Here is a 22284-nt window from a genome sequence, read left to right as displayed (position 1 = left end):
TTTCCTTGCAAGTAGTTCCAAATGTGGGTGACAATCAAATTTTCTGAGCCTTTCTCTCTCATTCCAAAGTAGTAGTGCAGGTGATTATTCTGCACAGTCTGATAAGTAATCAGGGGAAGGAAACACCTCTGACACCTGCCTCCACCCATCAAGGAAGAGAAAGTTCCGGCTGTCTCTGAATGTTTTCAGAAGAAATGATGGCTCTTGCAAGTGAAATTCAGTGTCTGGTACCATCTTCTCACATAAGACATGACAGGTTTATAAATGGAAATAGGAGTTTGCATATTCCCCACATATTATGAATAAAGATTACATTCCATTGAACTCTTAGCAGTCTAACTACTTTCTTACTTCAATCAGTTACAAACCCTCAATTTTAGATATTATTTTCCAAACTACATGGAGACTCTTCAAACATGACATGAAAATTATACAAAAGAGAATTTTTAATTCATATAATAGATCACACTCGTGCACCTGTGAGTTTACCACTTTGATTTGAACTCCAGGTTGTTTTAGGAATGTTTTTTTTTTCTTTTTAATTGTCTGCAGAACTAAGAACATTTTTAAAGAAAGTGTCTGTCAGCTCTTAAGAAATGTTTAGATCAGAACTGTCAAGTATAACTAAAAGCACAACAGTTAAAAGACTTTCTTCATTGTTCCGCAGTCTCATCATTTATAGGTCAAAACAGTTTTCAAGTAAGAATATTTACCTTCACTCCAGAAAATCTGGAATTCCAGCCTTGCCAGATATCTATCCTTCAATCAAAACACCTACAAAAAATACCTTTTTTTTTCCCTTGTTTGTTTTGACCAGAGACTTCCTATGGTTAAAAAGTCTGCGTGGGATTTTAGAGGTAGTAAATAAAAATGCTGATTATCCTCTTTGCTTTTTAGAGATGAAAACTGAAGAGCTTGACAGTGCTACTCTCCTTCTCAGTCTACAAAACTCCGGCGCAACTCTTTGGCATTTCTGGCTTACTATTATGTTCCAGTTTTAAGACTGTTTCTCATGGAAAATTCACAAAGGGAGACAGACTGTTGGTACGAGTATGTTACCCACAGTCTCAGAATGTTGAGAAGTTAGAATTATGGAATCATTTTGGTTGGAAAAGACCTGAAAGATCATCAAAACACATACTTGGTGTACAGACAGCTCACTTTATTTTCTACCCTTACCCTCCAGCCTTGAAAGAGACATGTACTACTAAATGAATGTCAAGAGGACTGGTTCTTTCCTCACTCTGCCATGAAAGTCATCACTTGCACCACAGAATCACAGGGATTAGGCTGGAAAGGACTTTTGGTCTAACCTCCTGCTCATACCTGGGTATATTTGTTGAAAAAGAAGAGTGGCTTTTCCAAAAGGCCAGACTTTCAGAATTGTACATATCCCTTAAGAGAAAAAATCCAAATGCATGTGTTGAAGGGAAAGATGTGCTTCACTAAGGGTTGGACAATCAAGAACATGAGCTCTTGGAGAAGCCTTAAAAGATCCACCTTTATACACAAGTGTAGCAATGATCAAAAGACATTTGTAAATGCATTCATTACCAAAGCACTCAGATTCATTAGAAGTTCAGAAACCACCAGGCTGCACAATACCAATGCAGGTTTAGGGGCATAAAAACTGTGCAAAGAAAATTAAAAAGAAAAAGAAAAGGGGAAAAAAAAAAAAGAAAAAGAAAAGGAAACCTTAAACCACAGAATATAGAGTGCTTGAATTTTAAAGCCATGTAGCTGAAGTCTTAATGAAAAGCCAGTTTTGAATTTGACACATTTTGGATGCAAACCATCCAGCGTTACATTTAGAGCACTCTTGTTTCATAATAAAGCAAGCAACAATTAGCAAGCAATTAAGCAAATTGCCCATAATTATGCCATTGCCGAGCTATTTTTCATATTTTCACAACACAGCACATACATGAATACATGGCTGGCAGTGCCAATGCTGTTCTGTCAGCATCCAGAAGTGCCTCTCGTTTACTGGAGCGTTTCGTACTGAGCAGCTCCCAGCGCACCTCCAGCGCTCTGTGCTCAGCAGGAGCCCACCAGAGTGATGGAGATGACAACCCCAACTCCTCATCTCAGCCAGCAGCTCCTGAGGAATGGAGCTGCCCCCCCCCCCCACCACTCTTTGCCCATGTGTATTTACTAAATGTGGTGCTAAATCTAAGCAGGAATTCAAGCATAATGTGGGGAAATTATCGTCCGGAATTACCCTGGTGACCAAACATGGCCACTTGAGTAACATCATTTAGAGGTCTCCACCATTTGAGGAGAACAGAAATGACATTAACAATAAAAAAGGGAGGGAGGAATAGTAGTTAGTGTAAAGTGGGTTACTTTTAATAAGGTCAGGAGGAAGAAGCTTGAATGCAGGAACCCTAAATAAGCACTGCTATAATATACTCTAGCTTTTTGGTTTAATAATAAAATGCCTTTGGGAGGAGTTCCCTATGAATTTTTTATTTCCTGTATACATCTCAATAAATTAAAAACCTAAAAGAGTTACTTAAATTCTAGCCTTGGAACCTTTTTATTCAAAGAACAAGTAGGGCACACGACCCTCAATTTTCAGCTGTGCGTACAGAGCTTGCTTTGCTTGTGAGAAATTAGGGAAGATTGATCCTCCACATGTTCTGACTGAGGAATCAACAGGCATGAGGGAAATCACATCTTCCTGTGCTACCTAGGCTTGCCAGATTGTGCTGGGTAGCTTGCAAGAATCAGCTCTGCTTCCATTCCAGTGAACACAGTTTATATCCTAACAGCCGTGGTTTTAATTTGAATTTAATCTTAAAAAAATACTTCTCATGAAATCCAAATGACAGGATGAGGTGTGAGGATTTTGCACCTGGATTCAACAAGTCAAGCAAACATTATTAAAGACAGCAAAGGAAAGTTGGTGAGGGCAAGAGGAAGTGGAGGAAGTGTCAGGGCAAGAGAGTCAGCCTCTAGTAATTCCTGTCTCATTAACTACACTTGTGAAGTGAATCTTCCCCGCACAAGCAACAGCCCTACAAATAAAGCACATTAATCTTTCATTTGGTTACCTCATTGTTATTCTGACTAGAGCCTCAATCTTGTATTAATCATAACCAATATATGGTCTAAAGGCAAAGCTCCTGTAAAAAGTTCAGCTTCAATAATTACTGTTTTCCACAGAAAGAGAATTCACATGAGAAAAAAGAAACAAAAACAAAACAAAAACCCAAACAAACATACAGAAAAAAACCCAAACCAAAAAAACCCCCCCAAAAACCCCCAAACCCAAGTCCCCAAACCTCCTGCAAACTCATTTTTTGAGCCAAATGAACATGGGTGTGACAGATTGTAGGACAGTACATGGCGCTGACCCTTACTGCTCTACCAGTCCAATTGAATTCATCTTTTATGTTCATGTTTCGCTGATATTTATGGGAAAAAAAAAGGTAATTTGCAAAGGCCACATGTTTCTTGGATTAAAATTGTATATTGAGTTTTCAATAAGAGTTTTAACTATAACTAGTAAAGCATAATGACCACCTAAAATGGATAACCTAAAATCTAGTATATTGATTACAATAGTGGCTAATACAATGTGCTTTATTTAATATTTAATTAACTGCTTCCCATTTGTACTGAACCTTCTTAATTATTAATACATGGTTCATTATTTAACATGGAATATAAATTCAAATTCAAATCAATTAAACAAGGTGAAACTACATAGTGAGAAATGGTTTATCCTCCAGCAATAACCTTCAACCTGGAAACATAGTAAAGAGTGAAATTAGCATTTTTTCCCCCATACCTGCAAAGACTGTGCATTGTAAGTGATACATATTAAGCTCTACTACTGATGTAAAATTCTTGTGATAAACACAACATCCTACAAAACTATGCTGGATAAAAAAGGGCTTCAGCTGTCACTTTTCAGAGGAACCATTTATGCAGAATATAACACTATACCTAGTTTTTCAGATTTCAGTTTCAAGTAAAATTACATGTGTCCCTGAAGGAACGGCAGCTTACTGATTTTACTAAAAATCACTAAATACCTCAAAAGAGTGAGGATTCATAAAGAGAACTAAGAATCACTATGCAATCTACATAAACTCACTTTGCTGTGGAAACAAGAAAATGCATTTCCTAAGTTTAGGCTGTGTAATCAAAAAATCAGATACATCCATCTAAAACTCTGATACATCAGAGCAAAGATCTGGGCTTGGAGATAGGATGAGTGTCAGGAAGGTACAAAGGGAAGAGAATTTCTGGGTAGAACAGGGTCAGAAGCACTAACTTATTGATAAGGGGGCTACATGAACATATCAATATTCCTCTATCCCACTCTCCTACCAGATTCCAACACTTGTGACAAGGAGCAGATTGGGTGAGCCCCCTCAGCAGAGGTCAGGGCTGAGTGAGGAGGATGAGGATGAGAAGAAGTTCCTGCTCAGTCCTGTTCACACACAGCAGTTCCTTCAAGGGTCGGTATGGGAAAAAGCCCCTCAAATGTCTGTGTTTACACCCTCTATTCATGCAGTCTCTTGGTGTATCTCCATGCCAAATGGTGCTCTGTCTTCCTTAGTATTGGTTTTGCAGTAACAAATAAACAAAAGTTTGATGGAAAGCAAAAAAAAAAAAATAAAATTAAAAAGAAAAACCTTTTAAATTAAGTAATTGAACAACTGTGCGCAATTGGTTGTGGTTCAGACACTTTATGAAATATTAATTTTCAAAAGGGAGTCATAAAATCCCCAAATGCTCAGTGAGCTAGTGAACATATATCTCCTGAGATAACTTAAAAGGTAGACAATAAAAGTTGTTCTGAATTGTGTTTTCATCAGATATACACAAACAAACTTGAAGTCAAAGACCACTAGAGCAGCAACCAAAACAAACCTAAAACAGTCTAAAATATTCTGTACCTTTTGTGTGACTCCAGTTGTATTTCAAGGAAAGAAACCCAAAGAAACTATATTTCTTCATTAGAATATTAATCTTTTTTACTGTTAATACCCTGTTTATTTTTGAATATTTTGAAACATTTTTTACAATAATTACCTATGCAGTTATTTATGTAACACACTATGCTTTTTTGAGTGATGATAGCTATTACATTTTATTGGACCATCAACAATAATAATTCTTTCCAGCTGAATATATAAATAAAGCTTGCTGTGGATTGACAAAACAATCTTCCCATCAAAAATGTCATTTCAAAATTCAAATGCTTTGTGCCAGTGTTGATTCACATTACATTTGGGGGCATAGTGTGGTAACTGGTAGTTCCCATTTTCTCTATTCAATTCATTTTCACTTATTTCTTTAAAATATGAGGATCCTTAATATTATGAAGAAATGGCATTATTGAATGGAAATGTTCCCATTTCTCCAAAGCTGTCCCTCAGATTTTACGTTTCACCATAAATATCAATTCAGGTTATGATGCTAGGAAAGAGCACTGCTTATATTTCATGCCATCTGCAACATGGTCTAACAATAATCACAGCTATTCCCCTTTTCTGAATTCCCTACAACACCCTAGCAACCACTGCAGGAGAATAAAAGTTACGCTCCACCTCAAAACTTAAGAATACATAATTATGAGTAGTTAGGATAAATATTTCAGGGTAAGAGGCCATGGTTTGTAATTCCCCTAAAGCAGGGTCCTGGGGTGGCTCTTTGATGTTATGTCCCCAACTGTCCTCTTTATGCTGTATGTTAAGTTCTCTACCTTTAAGACTAGTTCAGAGAGAGAGGAGGGAGAAGGAAGCAGTGTGGAATTTGTTTCAGACAGGGCCTGACTCCTGCACATTGTTTCTCTTGGACAGTGTTGTCTGCAGCGCCTACGGACTGTGGGACAGAGATCTCCTGTGCTTTTAGTTAGTTTTAGCTGCCTGAGGCAGAGGAGTTCCCTGGACTGTTTTTCCTTTGCCTCAGGACTGTTTAAAGCCGCTCTGGACTGAAAAGCCCAGAGGAGCACCGGGAGCTGACCCGCGGCCCGGCGGGGCCTGGGCCCGCAGAGCTGAGCTACCCACAGCAGGGACTGTCTGAATTTGTCATCTCACTTCAGAACAACGAGAGGTTCCATTGTTTCATATTATTCATTCGTTATGCTTGTGGGCACTTTGTTTGTTAAATAAATCGTTTTTTCCACTTTTCTCTGGGGAGGTTTTTTTCCTGGACCAGTTGGGGGTGGGCCCGTTTGGGTTTGCTTCCCAGAGGGACCCTTTTTTGGGGATTTTCTCCCAAATTTCCCCTAAACCAGGACAGTGCAGCGTGTGACTCCATTGTGTTTTTTTAAGACCATTTCATGACAACCAACAACCTTGAGGAAGGGCAGGCTGGAAGAGTAAAACTTCAGCGTTCCGCCTGTCCGCAGGACACTGGGATTCCCCTCCCGCTTGCCTTGTCCTCCCTGAGAGGACTCTCTCCTCCATATGGCCGCAGCTTTCCTCTTGGAAAACCCTCTCAACCATAGCCTCCTTGATGACTACGCAACGGCTTCCACCCAATTTTTCACAGCAGTTTTCTCTCAAGACCACTTTGTCAATCTGCCGCCGGCTACCCTCAGCGGGCCCACGAAGCTGCTCATCCCTTTGACAAAGGCTCCGAAAAGTGTGAACACATGGAAAGGGCCATGTTTGATTAACAGCCCTGTGATTGCTGTAAAAATGAAATTTGAAAGGTAATAATTACATTTGTAATTACTTAGGTCTAAATCTCTTACGTTTCCTACTCCCTGTATTTCTGGGCAGCTGGAGCAATGACTCATTAATAATAATAAAGTCATTTAACCCTGCAGGCACGTTACAAGGAGAAAGATGTCATTTGTCACCAATGTAAATAGAACAATCACTGAAGGATACAGCAAGACCACTATTTCATATTTATTGCAAATGATAAAAGGGACATTTTGCACTCATTCTCACCATGACATCCCAATCTGCTTGTTAATTATCAGCAAACATAAGGGGACAGCATACAACATACGAGGGCCTACTAATAATGCACTGTCCTGCGGTGACATTTCCATAATCACTTTAAATCTACCCTACACATCTGCACTAGTTAGAGCTTTCAGCTCTTGAAATCATACCCCCTAGTAAGGAATGAATTATCCTTTGCAGATTGAGCACACAAAAACAGCTCTTTCTCAGAGTTTGAGGGTCTGATAGCTGACATGTGCCTCGCTATTGCTTTAAGTGATAAGGTTTGGCATTCTGTTGCACTTGTGGTGGAGCACAGTGTGACTTAAAAATAAATGCAATTGTATTTTTAGGCCAGGAACTTTGCAGTTGTAAATCTCACTGGCAATATTTTAAACAAGGACTTCTGCAAGTCACTTAATTTTCCAGTGGTTTTCAGCACTGTTCTGTTCTTTGCTTCCTCAAGAACTCTGGAAGGACAACTCTGTCTTAGATGACACAAGTGCCCTTTTTCATAGGCAGCTCAAGTAAGTTACTCAGAATTTACTGGATTTTTAAAAAGTATTACTGATAATACTCCCTGTCTATGAAATAAACTTCTGAAGAAAGACAATTCTTTCCCTATATGATTATATTAAGAGCCATGAAACTTTGAGGAAAATTCTTGCAGAGAAATTTCGCCTGTGGCATCAGTATGAAAACAAATGAAAGGATGTTTCAGGTAAATTATCTGAGTTTCAACTCCATCAACCTAGAACTTAAATTTCTTCCTTGGTTTGCTTATTCATCAGCACTTATCTAACCATCAGACATGTAGGAAGAACAGAGAACAAACTTAACAATACGGAGCTATAAACTGTTATTGTGTGGGTTAGAAAGGAGGAAAGAAAACTTCCTAAATCTGCTTATATTTTCCCCAGGTATTACAACAAAAGAAAGACATGCTTTCAAAAACTTAAATAAGTAGTGTTAAGAAATAAGACACATCAGGAAAGAGTAAAGTGCACAGAGTAAAATTCATATTTTCACTGTTAAGATAGTGACAACACAGAAAGGCTCGTATGTGGAGTGAAATGTTTTGTCAAATTGAAAAATGGAAATAATATGAACACTACAATTTTCACATCAATTGGAGGTAAAATGTTTTGAATTACAGTCATTTTAATCTTGTTTTATAAAGAAAATGACTTCAAATGGGTGATAATTTAAAACAGCATAATCCAAACTTCATTGTGCTCCAGTCAGGCATTGGAGCGTGGCTCCAAGTGATTTGGAGCAATCTTTGCACATCAGCTCAGAGCCTCATTCTCAGCAGACATTTGAACAACAACAAAAAAAAGATTCCTGAAAACTACAGTTCCCATCATTTACCTGAGAGTTCAAAATCACTGACTGAGATGGCTCCAACTTCCTAATTGGGCCATTATAGGCATTGCTGGCACCTTCAGAAATTTGGGCAGCATCCTACTGAGGGAACGCTGTCACAGCTGCCAGCTCTTTAACAGTCCCTTGTGTACCAACTTCTCCACTGAAATTTTTCTGTTTGATTGGAAGTTCCTCATCTCACTCACATGAGCCTTCTCCAACTATTAAGAAGTTTTTTGGGCATCAAGGAGTTTTGCTGACAGGATATATTTATTTATTTATTTATTTATTTATATATTTATATATTTATGTATTTATATATATATGTTCTCCAGAGTAAATTTCAATTAAAAATATAAAAACAGTGGAATTTTAGCTAGCAGCATTACTAAACTTATGTGGTTCTCCATAAAACATATGATTTTATCAGCCCCTAGACAACTGACAAATGATGGGAATAATTTAGGCCAGATCAACACTTGACACAATCCTTTACAGAACATTTTCTCCTAGCATGGATAATTTTAAAAGGACATTGTTAGGAAACAGTGATAGCTGTGATTGTTCTGGAAGATTTTAGTGTCAGTAAGATCAGCCAAAGGAATGGAAGTGAGCAGCTGCTGACAGCATCTTGTCAGCCCATTGCAAAGCTGTCAGGAGTGGTTCTGTGACCTGCAGCCATGAGGACTATGATTCTTGAAAACAGGGTAGTGGTTATTGTTGTTGTTATTATTAGTATTATTACTACTACTACTACTACTACTACTACTACTACTACTACTACTACAACAATTAATTACACAGAGCATAACAAATAGAAAACTGTGGGGGTATTAAGTTAAACTTCATGAGGTATCCAATTGTTCGTGAAATTAAACTTCATTACTTGGAAATATTTTTAAATGGAAATAAACACACTGGTGATCTTTAAATTCTGCTTTTATAAGCTCAATTATATAAACATCTTCTTATAACCACGCACTGTCTGTGTGTCTGTGTAAGGATTCTGAGGAGAGATATAAATTTATTGACCTTCAAATTTCAGAGAGTAGGTGTCAAGTTTTGACTCAGACCTCCTTATATTCATATTTTTATACATTGAACCATAGCTGTCTTTTCAAAAAAATTTAACGTTCACTCCTGTTTGATAAGCTTTGGCATGAATATGCCTAGGCTAATAAAAGCCTAACATATATTATTTAACAAGGTTAAAAACTAGCAATCAGACTTGTCAGGGAACTTATCACCTCCTTTAGAATATAAGCCTCAAGCAGCCATTTCTCTACTGCATGGGACAGGGGCTCTCTTAGGTTTAGATTTAAGAAAATCAGTTCTCACAAAGTCACTAAACTTCAGCATCCAGCTCTTTTGAAAGTCCGAGTTTCAAATTTGTTTTGAAATCCTGGTCAGGGCAGACACACACTGGAGGTAACCAAATAAATCCCAGCAGTTCTTGCTGGGTGTGAAAATTCTTGAACTAACCTAATCTCTAGTTCATAAACCCACAAAATCCCATAATTTATTTTTTCTTAAGTCCTACAGAAAGGATATTTTAAGTCTGGGTTAAGTGCTGCTCTGGCAGATGCCATATAGAAAGCTGTCAACACTTTTGGCACAGATTTCTTTTTGAGACGGTTCAAACCTGAATTTCTGAAGGTGATGTTCCTTGAGCTTCATCAAACTGCATTTCACAACCACCTTTCCTACAGTTCCTGTGGATGGCAGGAGAAGTTTTGACTCAGTCTGTGTTCCAAAGGGCTGCTTTAAATCTTTCTATGTTTTTAAATTAACCATAGGATATAAAAGGACCTAAATGAAAAGCTACCAGTCAATTGCTGACTAAGTGTTCACCAGCCTGTTATTGACCCTATTTCATCTATTTGTTCCTTAATTCACCCATAGTCTAGAGATGTCATTAATATGCTCAAAGTTAATTTATTATCCTCTATTGCTTCTATTCAGGCCCATGTTAACAGAATAAATTCATCACAAATGATCAGACTTGAAAAGGCAGATTTGGATTCTGACAGAGAATAATTGATCATGGCTGGGAAAAAGCCTCCCACAGACTGGGCTGTTGGAATGCTGGAAGATGAAACTGGAATGACTGCAGAACTCCTGCAGAAAAGGACATGAAAGTCTTGGGGGGCAAAACAAACAAATAATAAATCCCCGACTCCATCTCCCCAAGTAGGGAGGTTCCTGACACTGAGTATTTTTCTTTTTCACACTCACAGGTCCTTTTTCTTACCTTCTACCCTGAGGCAGAAATAATCATTAGGGCTCTGCTGGTCCTCGTTTCCATACCCAGAGCTGGGGACAGAGGGGCACAGGGAGTGCCAGGGACATTCAGAGCTCTGCAGAAATTCAGAATTCAGAGCTCTGGGGCCACAGGCTGCTTATCAGTACATCCATGCAGCACATGGCCCTGCTGTAGTGCTGCACAGTGCAACACTAATTTATTTAATTTGCTATTTTTTGTCACCATCCCCGTGATAACAGCAGGTTTGGGGTGATCTACTGCTCTGTTACACCACGCCTGCTACCTATCTGTATATTATCTGAAATACAAAAGCAACTGGATATAACAGCATTTATGACGTGTTTCAGGTGCTGTTACAATAGAAAAAAACCAAATCCATTTTGTAGTTATAAGTCCATTATCCAGTGGAAATGGAAAGCACAAAGATACTGTCATGAATGTGGCACCACTGTGATTGTAACAGGGGTTTGGAGATTTATTGTAAAGCCCAGAAACACTTGAAATGAAACAACTGATCATGGCATCATAGTCAATATTCTAACTATTATTATTTCGGCAAGTTATTGTTTTGTCCCCAGCTGCAGCACGGGGAGAATTCTCCTTCCTCCACAGCAGTGGCTGCTGTGGACTGGACATGGCCCCTTTTCTGTCAGACTGTGACTCCATTTATCCATCCCTTCATGTACTTGTCTCCTAATTCTGTACACACCAGAGCCCTTTCCCTGCTCCTGCTCTTGTTACACTGAGTAAATATGCAGTGTCAGGACTTGAGTTACCAAATTTCCCCAGGGAAAAAGAGGGGGAAAAAACCAGTGAGTAGCCCAGACCTGTCCAGGAAATAAAAAAACTCGCTCGGCTCAGCCTAGATATTTTACAGAGGATCTTATATACTGATATAGCAATGAATATCAGTACCCAAGTGTTTGTAAATATGTAGATTTATCTGGATGATTCCTTCAGAACATCCCACCTCCCTTTACCCTCTTTCTATCATATTCCAGAACCCACCTGAATTGTGCTTCTAAATGTGCTGCTATCAATATCTGGGTGGGTGGGGGTTTTTTGTTGTTGTTGGTTTTTTTGTTGGTTTTGGTGGTGGGTTTTTTTTTGTTGTTTTGGTGGTTTGTTTGTTTGTTTGTTTGTTTTTTCCCCCCAGATTCAAATGCTTATTTATTCTATGAATGCCTTGGAACTAAGACCTTCAGTGAGGTGAATGTACCAAAGGTCTGATCAGTGCCGGATGTCCCAATGAAGAACCTCTGTACCAAAAGGGATCCAGTATTTCCCAGGGAAGCAATGGAGAGTTAGAAAGTGCAAACTCTGCAATATTAATTCAGGACCCTTGTGTAAATGTATTTTGATGCAAACTTTAATTAAATTATCATATACTATTTTTCTCATTGGACCCTTGGGCCCAATTCAGAGAGTAAGTAGTTATTCAATATTTATCTACTCTAATCAGCATGTGGCCATACACCTTTTTAATTAATATTTTCAAAGCCTTGTGTTGAATGCAGATTTATTCATTTCCTCATGTACTCTGTTGTTTTCACAACACAATCAAAAGCTTCATGAACATGAATAATATCCCACCTGAATTATTTGCTTTATTGAGGCCATTTGCATCTGGGAAACTGAGGATTTAAAAAAATTGAGTAAAATTATGCAGCCTCCATTATTTCATTATTTCTGGGTGCCCAACATGAGATAACTTAAACCAGATTGTTATACTCTTGAGCACTGGATACTATATTAGATGTAGTTTTCAAAGCTTCCCTGTTGGAGAAGGGGATGATGTCCTTGGCACTCAAAGAAACTCAAAGAAACCCAAATGATGAAACATGATAGCAAAAACTCAGTTTTCCCCCACCACCAAAGAGCTGTGCTGCCCATTTCAAAATGTACAACAAAAATACAGGAATGTTGAAGAGCTGTCTTTCATTGTCCTTACTAAATCTAACCAAACAGAACATCAAAAAAACCCATGAATGTACTTTGAATAGTCTTACAGTGATGAAGAGCTCATTATTTTAATAAACCACTAAAAATCTGAGAATTTTATGAGCTTTGATGATTTCTTACAGTGCCAAAACTTTCCAGAAGATATATCTTAAAAATTAGCACTAACTGTAATGTAATAAAATGTAATGATTTCATAAAATTTGACATGGTAAACCAATTCTAGAAATTCCTCAAAGTGCTTCTCGGAATCAAATTTTAGTTCATTTTTAAAATGGACTGGACTATAGTTACAACTGTTCCCACTGTAAAATCTCATTATTTTTATGTAAGTTAAAATAGATTGGCCCTTTTGCAGTGAGAAATGCACAACTACATGAGTGTTTCTCAGAACTGTGCTGCTGTTACCCCTGGCTGATGAGTGACTTGTTTTGCAGCCTTTTTTCCCTGTCTGTTTCTGCCATGGGTTGTACCTGTGGGGAATATTAAAGGTAAGGTGGCTTTCAGAAAGCTGTGAAAGCAGGCCCCAGAAACAGGAGCAGAAAAACTTGGAATTAGCTGCAGCTGTCAAGCCTGAAAGTAGGAAAAGTTACAAGAGTACAGCAAGCAAGGACATGAAACAATAGTCTGAGACTTAGGTTTGGCCAGGATAGACCTTAAGGCTGCAGAAAAATCTGCTTAGCAATATAGTAGAAGGTTTTAAGTTTAATAATGGAGTATTATGTATTATAAACAGAAAGCATCCAAGCAAGCATTGTTTGAAGCAGGTGTGTGTGTGTTTTAAGTGACTGGCTAGAACAATTGTCTGTGAGCTTTAGCAACATGCTATTGGCTGGAAAACTTCTAAAATGCCCTGTGACAGAGAGATCTTTGGCTGCTGCTGGCAGACAAGAGCTGTTGCCATCTTTCAATTGTCTCAAACCCTGTTATGAGGCTGATGCTGCAATAAAGACTCGAGGAACATCGTAAACTTTGTTCTGAGGTTGATTTGTAATAAAGATTTGAGAAGTGTATTTAGTAGTCCTGTCCCATTCATGCACAAACTTCCAACACGGTACCCTTTTCTCCCTAAGCTCTGCAGACAGGCTGCAGTTTCCATGCCAAACCCTCCTGTCCTTGGGGAATGAGCCAAGTGCAGAGACTGACAATGAAGAGAAGGGAACGGGACACACACAGAAGAATGCAGGAAACACTTTTGAGAGCAGCAACTCTGCTCTCCCTTTCTAGTTCCAACACCATCATCACCTGTGGGAAAGTGACTTTACAAATGGTTATCATGGAGATGGCAGAAAGCTCAGAATTCCCTGGGCTCCTCAGCAGCAGGGAGCTCAGGGCAGTGACTCTGCAGCTGGGCTGGTGAGCTGTGTGATCACTGAAGCCACAGCCATCAAATCCCCCTGGATGAGCTCACACCCCTTTTCACAAGAAAGACTCTTCAGGGGAACTAAGGAGCACAGAAAAAATGGGTTAGAGCTTGGCATTTCATGAAAGCAGAGATTAGATCAATATTATTATGTAGCAGAGTGTGTAAATGGGCTTGAGGACAGCTCCAAAGCAGGAGGAGAAGAAGGGGTATCCAACTCCCAACAAAAGAGCTTGGCACTTGGCCCCTGGACTTGTGACAACTTGAAAAATAAGAGCTCTGAAGTGAATGGTCATATTTCTCTCATTCCAGAGAAAAGAAGAGGGGAAAAAAGCAGATATTAATATCTATCCTTTCATGAAAGAGAAAAGGGAAGTGGGGAAAGCAAGATGCACTCCCAAGGAGTTCTGGTCCATCAGATTTTAACGCCACGCTTTTAATTGCAAAGTTCCATCTTCACAAGTAACAAGGTGCTGGCCACCTCAGAGGAAGTTCAGCAAACTGCATTTTCTAATTTGGACTCTAAGTACCCACTAAAAAGGCCATTTGTCCAAAGATTTTTTAGACACAATTGCTTCAGAAGTTCCACAGGCTCACAGTAAGCAGCCGGAAAGAAGGCTTCTCTCTCCAATTCACAAAAAAAAAAAAAAAAAAAAAAAACACACAACAAAAAACAAACAAACAAAAAAAAACCTGTTAAAAAATGTTCACAACTAAACACAACTAAAGTTTGAGCTCGTAACTTTTGCCGGCCTGCATGAAATGGTAACTAAGAACTGCCAAAAAATTAAAATAGGTATAGAAAATAAGTATTAAAAAAAATATTGGCCAGAGCACACAGATTCAAGCACATAGTCAAATCAAAACTGGTAATTGCTGTATTCCAGTCAATTAATAGGGTGTTACAAGAAACTCTCAAAAAACCTCATAAGTATCTGATATAGTTTAAGAGAACAAGCGACTGTGAAATGATGCATTAAAGGAAAAGAGGCTGTTCTAATAATTACCTTTCAGTCCATCCAGTGGCTCTGTACGATTCCAGAATGTGACATTCCTGTACTGCTGACTCTGGGATTCAGTACTTTCTCCTCTGACATATATGGCAAATTCTGTCACTCACCCGACATATCATGTTCATCACAGATACACTTTTTTCTGACTTATTTTGTGCACAGCTTATCATATTACCAAAAATGGGTAAAACAACTGGAGGAAAAACAACTGGGCTCCCTGTGAAGGGGCAGCACAGAAAAAAAATTTATCAATTCAGATTTTTAAATAGCTGTGATACTTTGAATGGAGTGTCTGAGCTCCCAAGAATTTGTTACTTCTTGTAAATTATTGGTCCAGGGTTCTTTACCTTCTGAAGATTTTTTTTTAATTATTATTATTTTAGTTACTGCTTTAGATTGTCCATCAAAAAGAAATAAAGAAAGGAGCAAAAAAGCCACAGGGCACCTAAAATGCCATGAGGCAACAAGCTTCATCAACATCTTTAAATCAAAGACTTTATCTTCATATTTTCTCCACTTCATAACAAAACTGGATAATACATGGAGAAATGTTCATTATATTCTCAAAACACAAGTTTTATGAACCTGATAATACTAAAATTTTACCTTGCCAAATGGTTCACCATGACCACCTTAAATGCATTACATTGGCTTGTTATTTCCATGCTAAATGACCAATATAAAATTACTGCACAAGTTCTATGGCTGGTGAAATAAATCTGCTCAGAGGACACTCTTGATTTCCAGTCAGCCAAATCTGGCTGCCATCTGACATATTAGACAAAAAAGAAAAAGTCATCTTTATATATATATATATATGGATAGATAGATAGATAGATAGATAGATAGATAGATAGATAGATAGATAGATATTAATAACAATCCAAACTACCCATGCTTTTCTAAAATTGGGTCAAAATCTCAAATCCTGAAACATATTTCATTTCTGCTTCTGTACATGAATCCCAGTGACATTTCATGCCAATCACTGTGTGGATTTTCTGTCCTGAATCTTGGTGGATAAGTCACAAATTATGCTGGGGTGGAAGAAATAGGTGAAATGAAAATATCCCTTGAAATCAGTGTTTTTTGTATGATATGTGGAGGGTCTTTTTGCACAGAAAAAAATGAGATGATTTACAAAAAGTTGTCTTAGTTATGTTAATTATCAATTTATCATAATTTTGAGAAGATCTGTGAGGATTGCTGGAGATGTGCTGACAAGATGTAAGAAGAATGGATAAAGGAATAAAAATAAACCCATGGAGGGTGATTGGGATGTTTCCTTAGCTACAATTAACTGAGATTTTTATGGAAAATTTTAAAAAATCTATTGCAATATGGAAAAAGATATTTTTTGAGTATTTAGGAATCCGTTTAAAGGTAAGACTTTTCAGGCTACTTTTTGTAAACCCATCAGCTCTGCTAAAGCACTGTTTTTACTTCTAAGGAAGACAAAATGTCACTTCCCAAGGAAATTGATTCCAGAATAAAAAAAAAAAAAAAAAAAATAAAAAATGCTGTATACAGGTCACAAAATCTACTTGTCTAATTCATTTCTTGCTTCTTCTTCTTTGCCTTTTTCCCCTCCCAAACACCCAGTGCAGCGCTGGGCCCTTCTGTTTAGTCAGTGACCAATTACAACTTCTCTGGCGCAGTTTTTCATCCCAAGGCAATTTGGTAATCTTACACTGATTAATTAAACCCGGGTCTCTAAACAAACTGCTCCAATTCCTGTATCCAGAGCTTGCATATCTAATCCAGATAACAGGATAAGCAATGTGACTGTCAAAGTTCACCAAGAAATGAAAACAAGAGCCCTGTGTTCATTATTCTTTGTGGAGTTTCTAAACAAAGACTAAGTTGTACTTCTAGGTAGAAAATCTAATCTGCATTTAAATAGAATTTCTCCAAATAATAAACAAAATCCTGAAGCAACAGTTTTACAGCAAGTCTCGCTGCTAGTGCAGAGCCTAATCCTTCTATCTCTATCTGTAATCCCTTCTACCCTTGTATATTAATTTCCTTGCCGGTTTATCAAGTCATCTTGGCAGAGTTCACAGGAACAGCAGCCTCTCCTCACTTCCTCAACTCTCTGCAAAGCTGAGCCTAAAGCTGCTCCAGCTTTGGGTGGTCAGCAACTCAAGGCAAACTCAGATTTATGAGAACAAAGGGAAGTTATTAACCTCAAGAGGGAGAAGGATGGCCAGTAGCAGCATAAATCTCCCCGCAAAAGAGGCTTAGGCTTAAAACAGCAAGATGCTAAATGCTGCAGATTAGTTTTTAAAATCTTCTGGGACAGAGAAGTTTTCAGATGCTACCTTGCCACTCAGTATTTTATTTTTATGTTTGAAGGCAACAGATCTGATACCACCTGAAGACCTCACCTCTCCTACTGCTTTCCCTCAAAAGAACTATTTACATATTTCAGTAAAGAAATTTTTAAAAAAAATTACCCCCTTTCCCAAAAAGGGGCTCTGTTCTAAATTTAAAAACAATGAAGGAACTCATTATTAAATGAAAAAGATACCTCAGAGGAAAAGACAGAAGGATAGAATTAGCATTCTAGATGAGATTTGCCAGATTCTCAGATATAAAGAAAGTTAGTACCAGATGAGCAATAACTAATTTAATTCAGGCAGCTCTGCTTTAATACAGGTCACTGCTAATTAGACAAATACCCACTAGATTTGTCTACCTGATTCCCACTCCACTCCTAATATTGACAGACCATCAATACATCAGCCTTTAAAATATTTTCTCGCTGTAAGCCCAACAAATTTGACCTATAACTCTATTGTATTATTAGATGTTGTTCCAGGCTGACTTGTTCTCTAAAGGGCCAAGGGGACCCAGCTGCCTTTGAACCAACACAGTTTGCAGTCACAGGGATCATCTTGTTTACAGGACTCAACAATATAGAATTTTTTTTTTCCCTGAAAACAGAGTTATAACTCCCATTTTGTGAAAGGCATTTTTTGATTTCAAGAAAGAGAGATAAGTTAGGAGTCAGTTTTCCTCCAGACTGTAGCACTTATTCACATTCAAGGAAGAAAAACAACAATATTAAGGATTCTGTAAAAGAACTTGATAAGCTCCTTTGGTAAGCAGAAAAAAAGAAAATCCCAAACCAATTAGTCTCTCAAGGAAACATTCTCTTTATGAATCAAAGCTATGTGCCAATAAGTATTTCTTATTAAGTAGAAGATTCTTGCTCTGCAGGGTAGGAGATGGACACTGCGTAAATTGAGTAAGTGTTAAACTGAATGAGAAAATGGTTGTAGGCAGAGAAGAAATTGAATAAAAGGGAAAAAAAAAAAACAACCCCAACCAAGCTTTCTACTTCACTACTAAAGATAGCAAGTTAAAATTAGAAAAGGATATACAGTAATCTTGTATTATTGATGGATTAATGATATATTTATTAAGAGAGAAAATACACTTTGCAGCATTATAATGCCATAGGGACAATAAACTGCTTTGCTAAGTGTATAGGGGATATTTTAGCTACGGCCAGAGGCTTAAATATTTCACCATTCCACTGGAAAACATGTAGGAATTCAGATGGAAAACAAAATCCTATGTAAAAGACAATCAACTCACAGCAAGAATAATTAAACCAGCATTTTATGTTCCTGTACAGTCAAGTATGGAGATGATTATTTGAAGTGTTCTTACAGGAGGTCAGGTTTCCTGGCCTGGCTGGCAGACACAGGGAACTGCACAGAACTTACTCCAGCTGCTGGTGCAACCAGTTTAAAAGTGAAATACAGCACCAACCTTGCCTCTTTTGATGGATGACAAAACACAATGAAGAGAAGGAGAGGAAAACTTTGGGTATTCCCTCATTTCTCAGATGGCAGGAGAGGTTCACATCTGCCCCACTCTCTTTGTTTTGCTGGGAAGTGCATTTTTACAGCACATTTGCCCATCTTTGGCACCAAAGATAAGCAATGGCACATGAGAATTGGCATGGCTTAAAACCCTGAGCAAACAGAGGACTTGCAGAAAGTGAAATCCAAAGATCAAGCATGATGTCACACTTAGGGAACATTTTATAGAGCTGCATTCACCTCTGCCTTCATGGTTTTTGGATCTTCGGGATTCATGTTTTGAGGCTTTTTATCTCAGTCCTCACAGGTAGAAGCCTCTTTTCAAAATCAAAGTCTTCCCAGATGATCAGAAAACAGAACATGGTCAAATAGCATGAAAACAAAGGGAAAACAACTAACTAGAACTGAGAAGCAGCAACTCAGGGAAATTGGAAAATTTTGAGCACAAAAGCCTTTGGCCTACATATAATTTTTTTTAAGTCCTCCATATTATAATCTCTTAGAAAACAAATTTAGCCACATAATAGCAAAGTTTTCTGTAGGTGTTTTGGAATTTTTACTGAAAAATCCCCAATATTACCAGTTTCACTTTAAAGAGTCACACAATACAAATAAAAGCACTCATAAAGTCAATTAGAAGTCAAAAGAAAATAAGCGTTGAACCAAAGTAATTAAACTATGCAATAAGAACGATTAATCTGTGAGAGTTCACGGCAAAGGTAAGGCACGGATCTGGCATGTACAGTGGAGAATGGATCTAAAAAATTCCCTAATTAGTTGGAATTAAGTGGTCACCTCCCTTAATTGGAAGGAAGAATGAATGCAAACTTCAAGAGGAAAGGTTTTCTTTTTTTAAAGCAGGGAAGAGGCTTCCTGCTCCCTCTGGCTGTGCCCCTGCCCGGGGCAGTCCCTGACCCTGGATTTGGGGTTCATCTCTCCCTGCTGGCACATCCCAGGCTGGCCCATCCCAGCCTCCTCCTTCCAGCAGGGAATGCCACAGCTGGGAGCATTTCCAGCTGCATCCTCTCAGCCCCAGGGAGGGCAAAGCTGAGGATGAAGTGCTGGCTCTGCCCATTCTTCTCCAGGAAATGAACCCTGACTCTTCCCAAACCATTCGGGTTCAGCCGTGGAGACAAGAAGGAAATCAGAAGTGTAATTTGTAGCTGCTGGGCCAGGGGCCACACCCATAAAAAGGATATTTTGTGAATTTTAGAGGAGAGCTATTAGCAGTCTTCATTTATCCCTCCTCCAAGTAAGTTTTACCAGGAGTGACAGTGGCGTTGGCACTCTGTGAGGATGTTCTGGAGCCTGGGAGCAGGAAACAGCAGGGGTGCTAAAGCTCCACCTCAGACCCATGCCCAAGCCATTACATCTCCACATCAGCTTTTTCTTTTTTTTTTTTTTTTTTTTTTTTTTTTTTTTTTTTTTTTTGGCATGGAGCATCACAACTTTGGCCTCACAGCAAAAAGAAAAAACATCCAAAAAAATTATTTCAGCTTAAAATGTACCATTCACTTCTGATCACTTTCTTTTTTTTTTTTAAATTCAGTTTGTTGTGAACATAAATCACCCTTTCCCAACAATCTTCCTGGCACACATGTGGGTGCCATGGCAACTATCACAATCTCCAAATCCTGTGCTTGTGAAACACACAACTGGGTGATGAAAGGATTGCTATCTGTGAATCCATAGATCTGCAATCACCCCCTAGCCGTGGCTAAATAGTATAAATAATTGTAGCATGGGTCTGTGTTTTTTTTTTTTAATGGGGAGAAATCCAGCAATAAGAACAGAAATTCAAATATTGCTTTTCCAGTCCAGATGTATCAAGATATCCAGCATTACAAGTCTCTTAAGAAACTGAGTAATTAATTACGTTGCATTCAATGTAGTGAATAACTGCCAGGAAGCAGACTTAAAACTCGGATTCTGTTTTAATTTATTTTATTTATGGGCACAAGTGAGGCCTTCAGGTAACTGAATACAAAATAAATTGGACTGTGACTGCTAAAAGAAAAGTAGATTTAAGGTAGATTTAAGTAGAACAGGTACTTAAAACTAAAGAATTGCTTAAAAACAAAGCAAAAACAAGACGGGAAGAGGAAAACAGGGTCATTCTAACCTTGGTAGTCCACATCCCGATGCCTGAGGTAGGAGGAACGAACCACATACTAAAATATCCCTTCATATAACTTTTCAGACTCATCTCATGTCCTTTTCAAACCATCTGAGTCCCAAAACACCCCATACTTTAGAAGATTCTGAAATTAATATAAGCTTATTTTCAAAATCTGCTTCTGCTTTAAGTCAGGTGAAAGGAAACACAGAACAAGTTCTGCTGAGAACTATTCTTGTTTTGCCTGAATTGGCTTTTCCCCCCTTCATCCAAACTAATTAAAAAATGTTCAAAACAATGAGATTTCCTCAGCTTTCTTACCATGGGCAGGGATTTATTCCTGAGTTACAGGATTGCAGAGGTATTATTCAGATAATAAAAAAGAAGGCCAGAGATTTGTAAACAATGGCAGAACAGCTTAACCATTTGATCCGCACTTTTCTAATAGTCATCATTATAAGAGCTTATTTTGTTATTATATTCCATTCTTCCTGAAATATCCAGTAAAAAACCACAGTTCAACTTACCCTTGAAGTATTTCCCTTTTCCATTTTAACAAAACTTGGGAGTTTCTGAATATTTCTATGCCTCTGTCTGTATTCCATGAGGCTGCCCATTTCCTGAGCAGCTGAAGCCCTGAAGGAGAATCCTTTGGCCATATATTCCCTTTATAAATCCCCAGCTGATGCAGTTTACAATACTCCACTGAACTCCTGACTTTCATTTACAAAGCTCAGAAGAGAACTCATACCAGTGCCAGGCTGTTACGTACACCAAAGGATGTATCCATTTGATTAAGTCTCCTCCTTTATTCTCCACATTGGAACAGAGAGAGCAGGAGTAGCTTTTTCTTCTTTTTCTCCTCAGTGTTGCAGTTTTTTGTTTTCAGTGCAAGCTACTGGCATAAAATATTTAGCAAGATGTGAACCAGAAAAAAAAAAAAAAAAAAACACAAAAAAACCAAAAAAACCCCACCAACTAATATTTTCATAGTGAGAATGTATAGATTACACATGGAATAGATGGAAAGGCACAAAATTAATTCTCAAAGGGCTGGTAAAATTACATCTGAACTGTCTGAAAGCACAGATCTGGTGTGTATTTAACCACCATTGTGATTGGTGCTTTCAAAAAAAAGAGGAGTCCCTTAAAGTTACCTATTTCTGTTTGAAATTTTAAAACTTTTTTTGCATGTGTTACAGTTTACTTGTTTCACCCAGCTCCTGTAACCCCTGCCACTGCTTGCAAATGCACATGTGCAGTAAATCCACTGTGGACTCACCTGGAAGCCAGGGGCAATTAAGGAGAAATAACTAAGGTAGCAGTATTTTATCATTGCAGGCCCAGAGTCATGAAAATTACCAAGAATTTAATTAATGTGTTCGCTACCCTGTGCATGACAACTGCCATTCATTAAGATATAATCAGCAGTAATATATAAGCAGAGGGTAGATC

At 38.2% G+C, this 22284-nt stretch overlaps 1 long non-coding RNA gene across 1 annotated transcript in view; it reads right to left on the bottom strand.

The window, feature by feature from the left end:
• The window catches only part of LOC136304131 (uncharacterized), a 29856-nt gene extending 8262 nt beyond the window's left edge, over positions 1–21594 (bottom strand). The window contains exon 1 of the long non-coding RNA XR_010724391.1: positions 21357–21594. This is a non-coding gene — a long non-coding RNA (uncharacterized lncRNA). The remainder of the gene's footprint in view (positions 1–21356) is intronic.
• Positions 21595–22284: the final 690 nt, after the last annotated feature.

The sequence above is a fragment of the Chamaea fasciata genome, unplaced genomic scaffold (assembly GCF_029207755.1).
Source record: "Chamaea fasciata isolate MVZ Bird 193981 ecotype frontalis unplaced genomic scaffold, bChaFas1.0.hap1 SCAF_51, whole genome shotgun sequence".
NCBI lineage: Eukaryota > Metazoa > Chordata > Aves > Passeriformes > Sylviidae > Chamaea > Chamaea fasciata.
The sequence above is the reverse complement of the archived record's forward strand: the minus strand, read 5'-3'. Positions and strand labels throughout refer to the sequence as shown.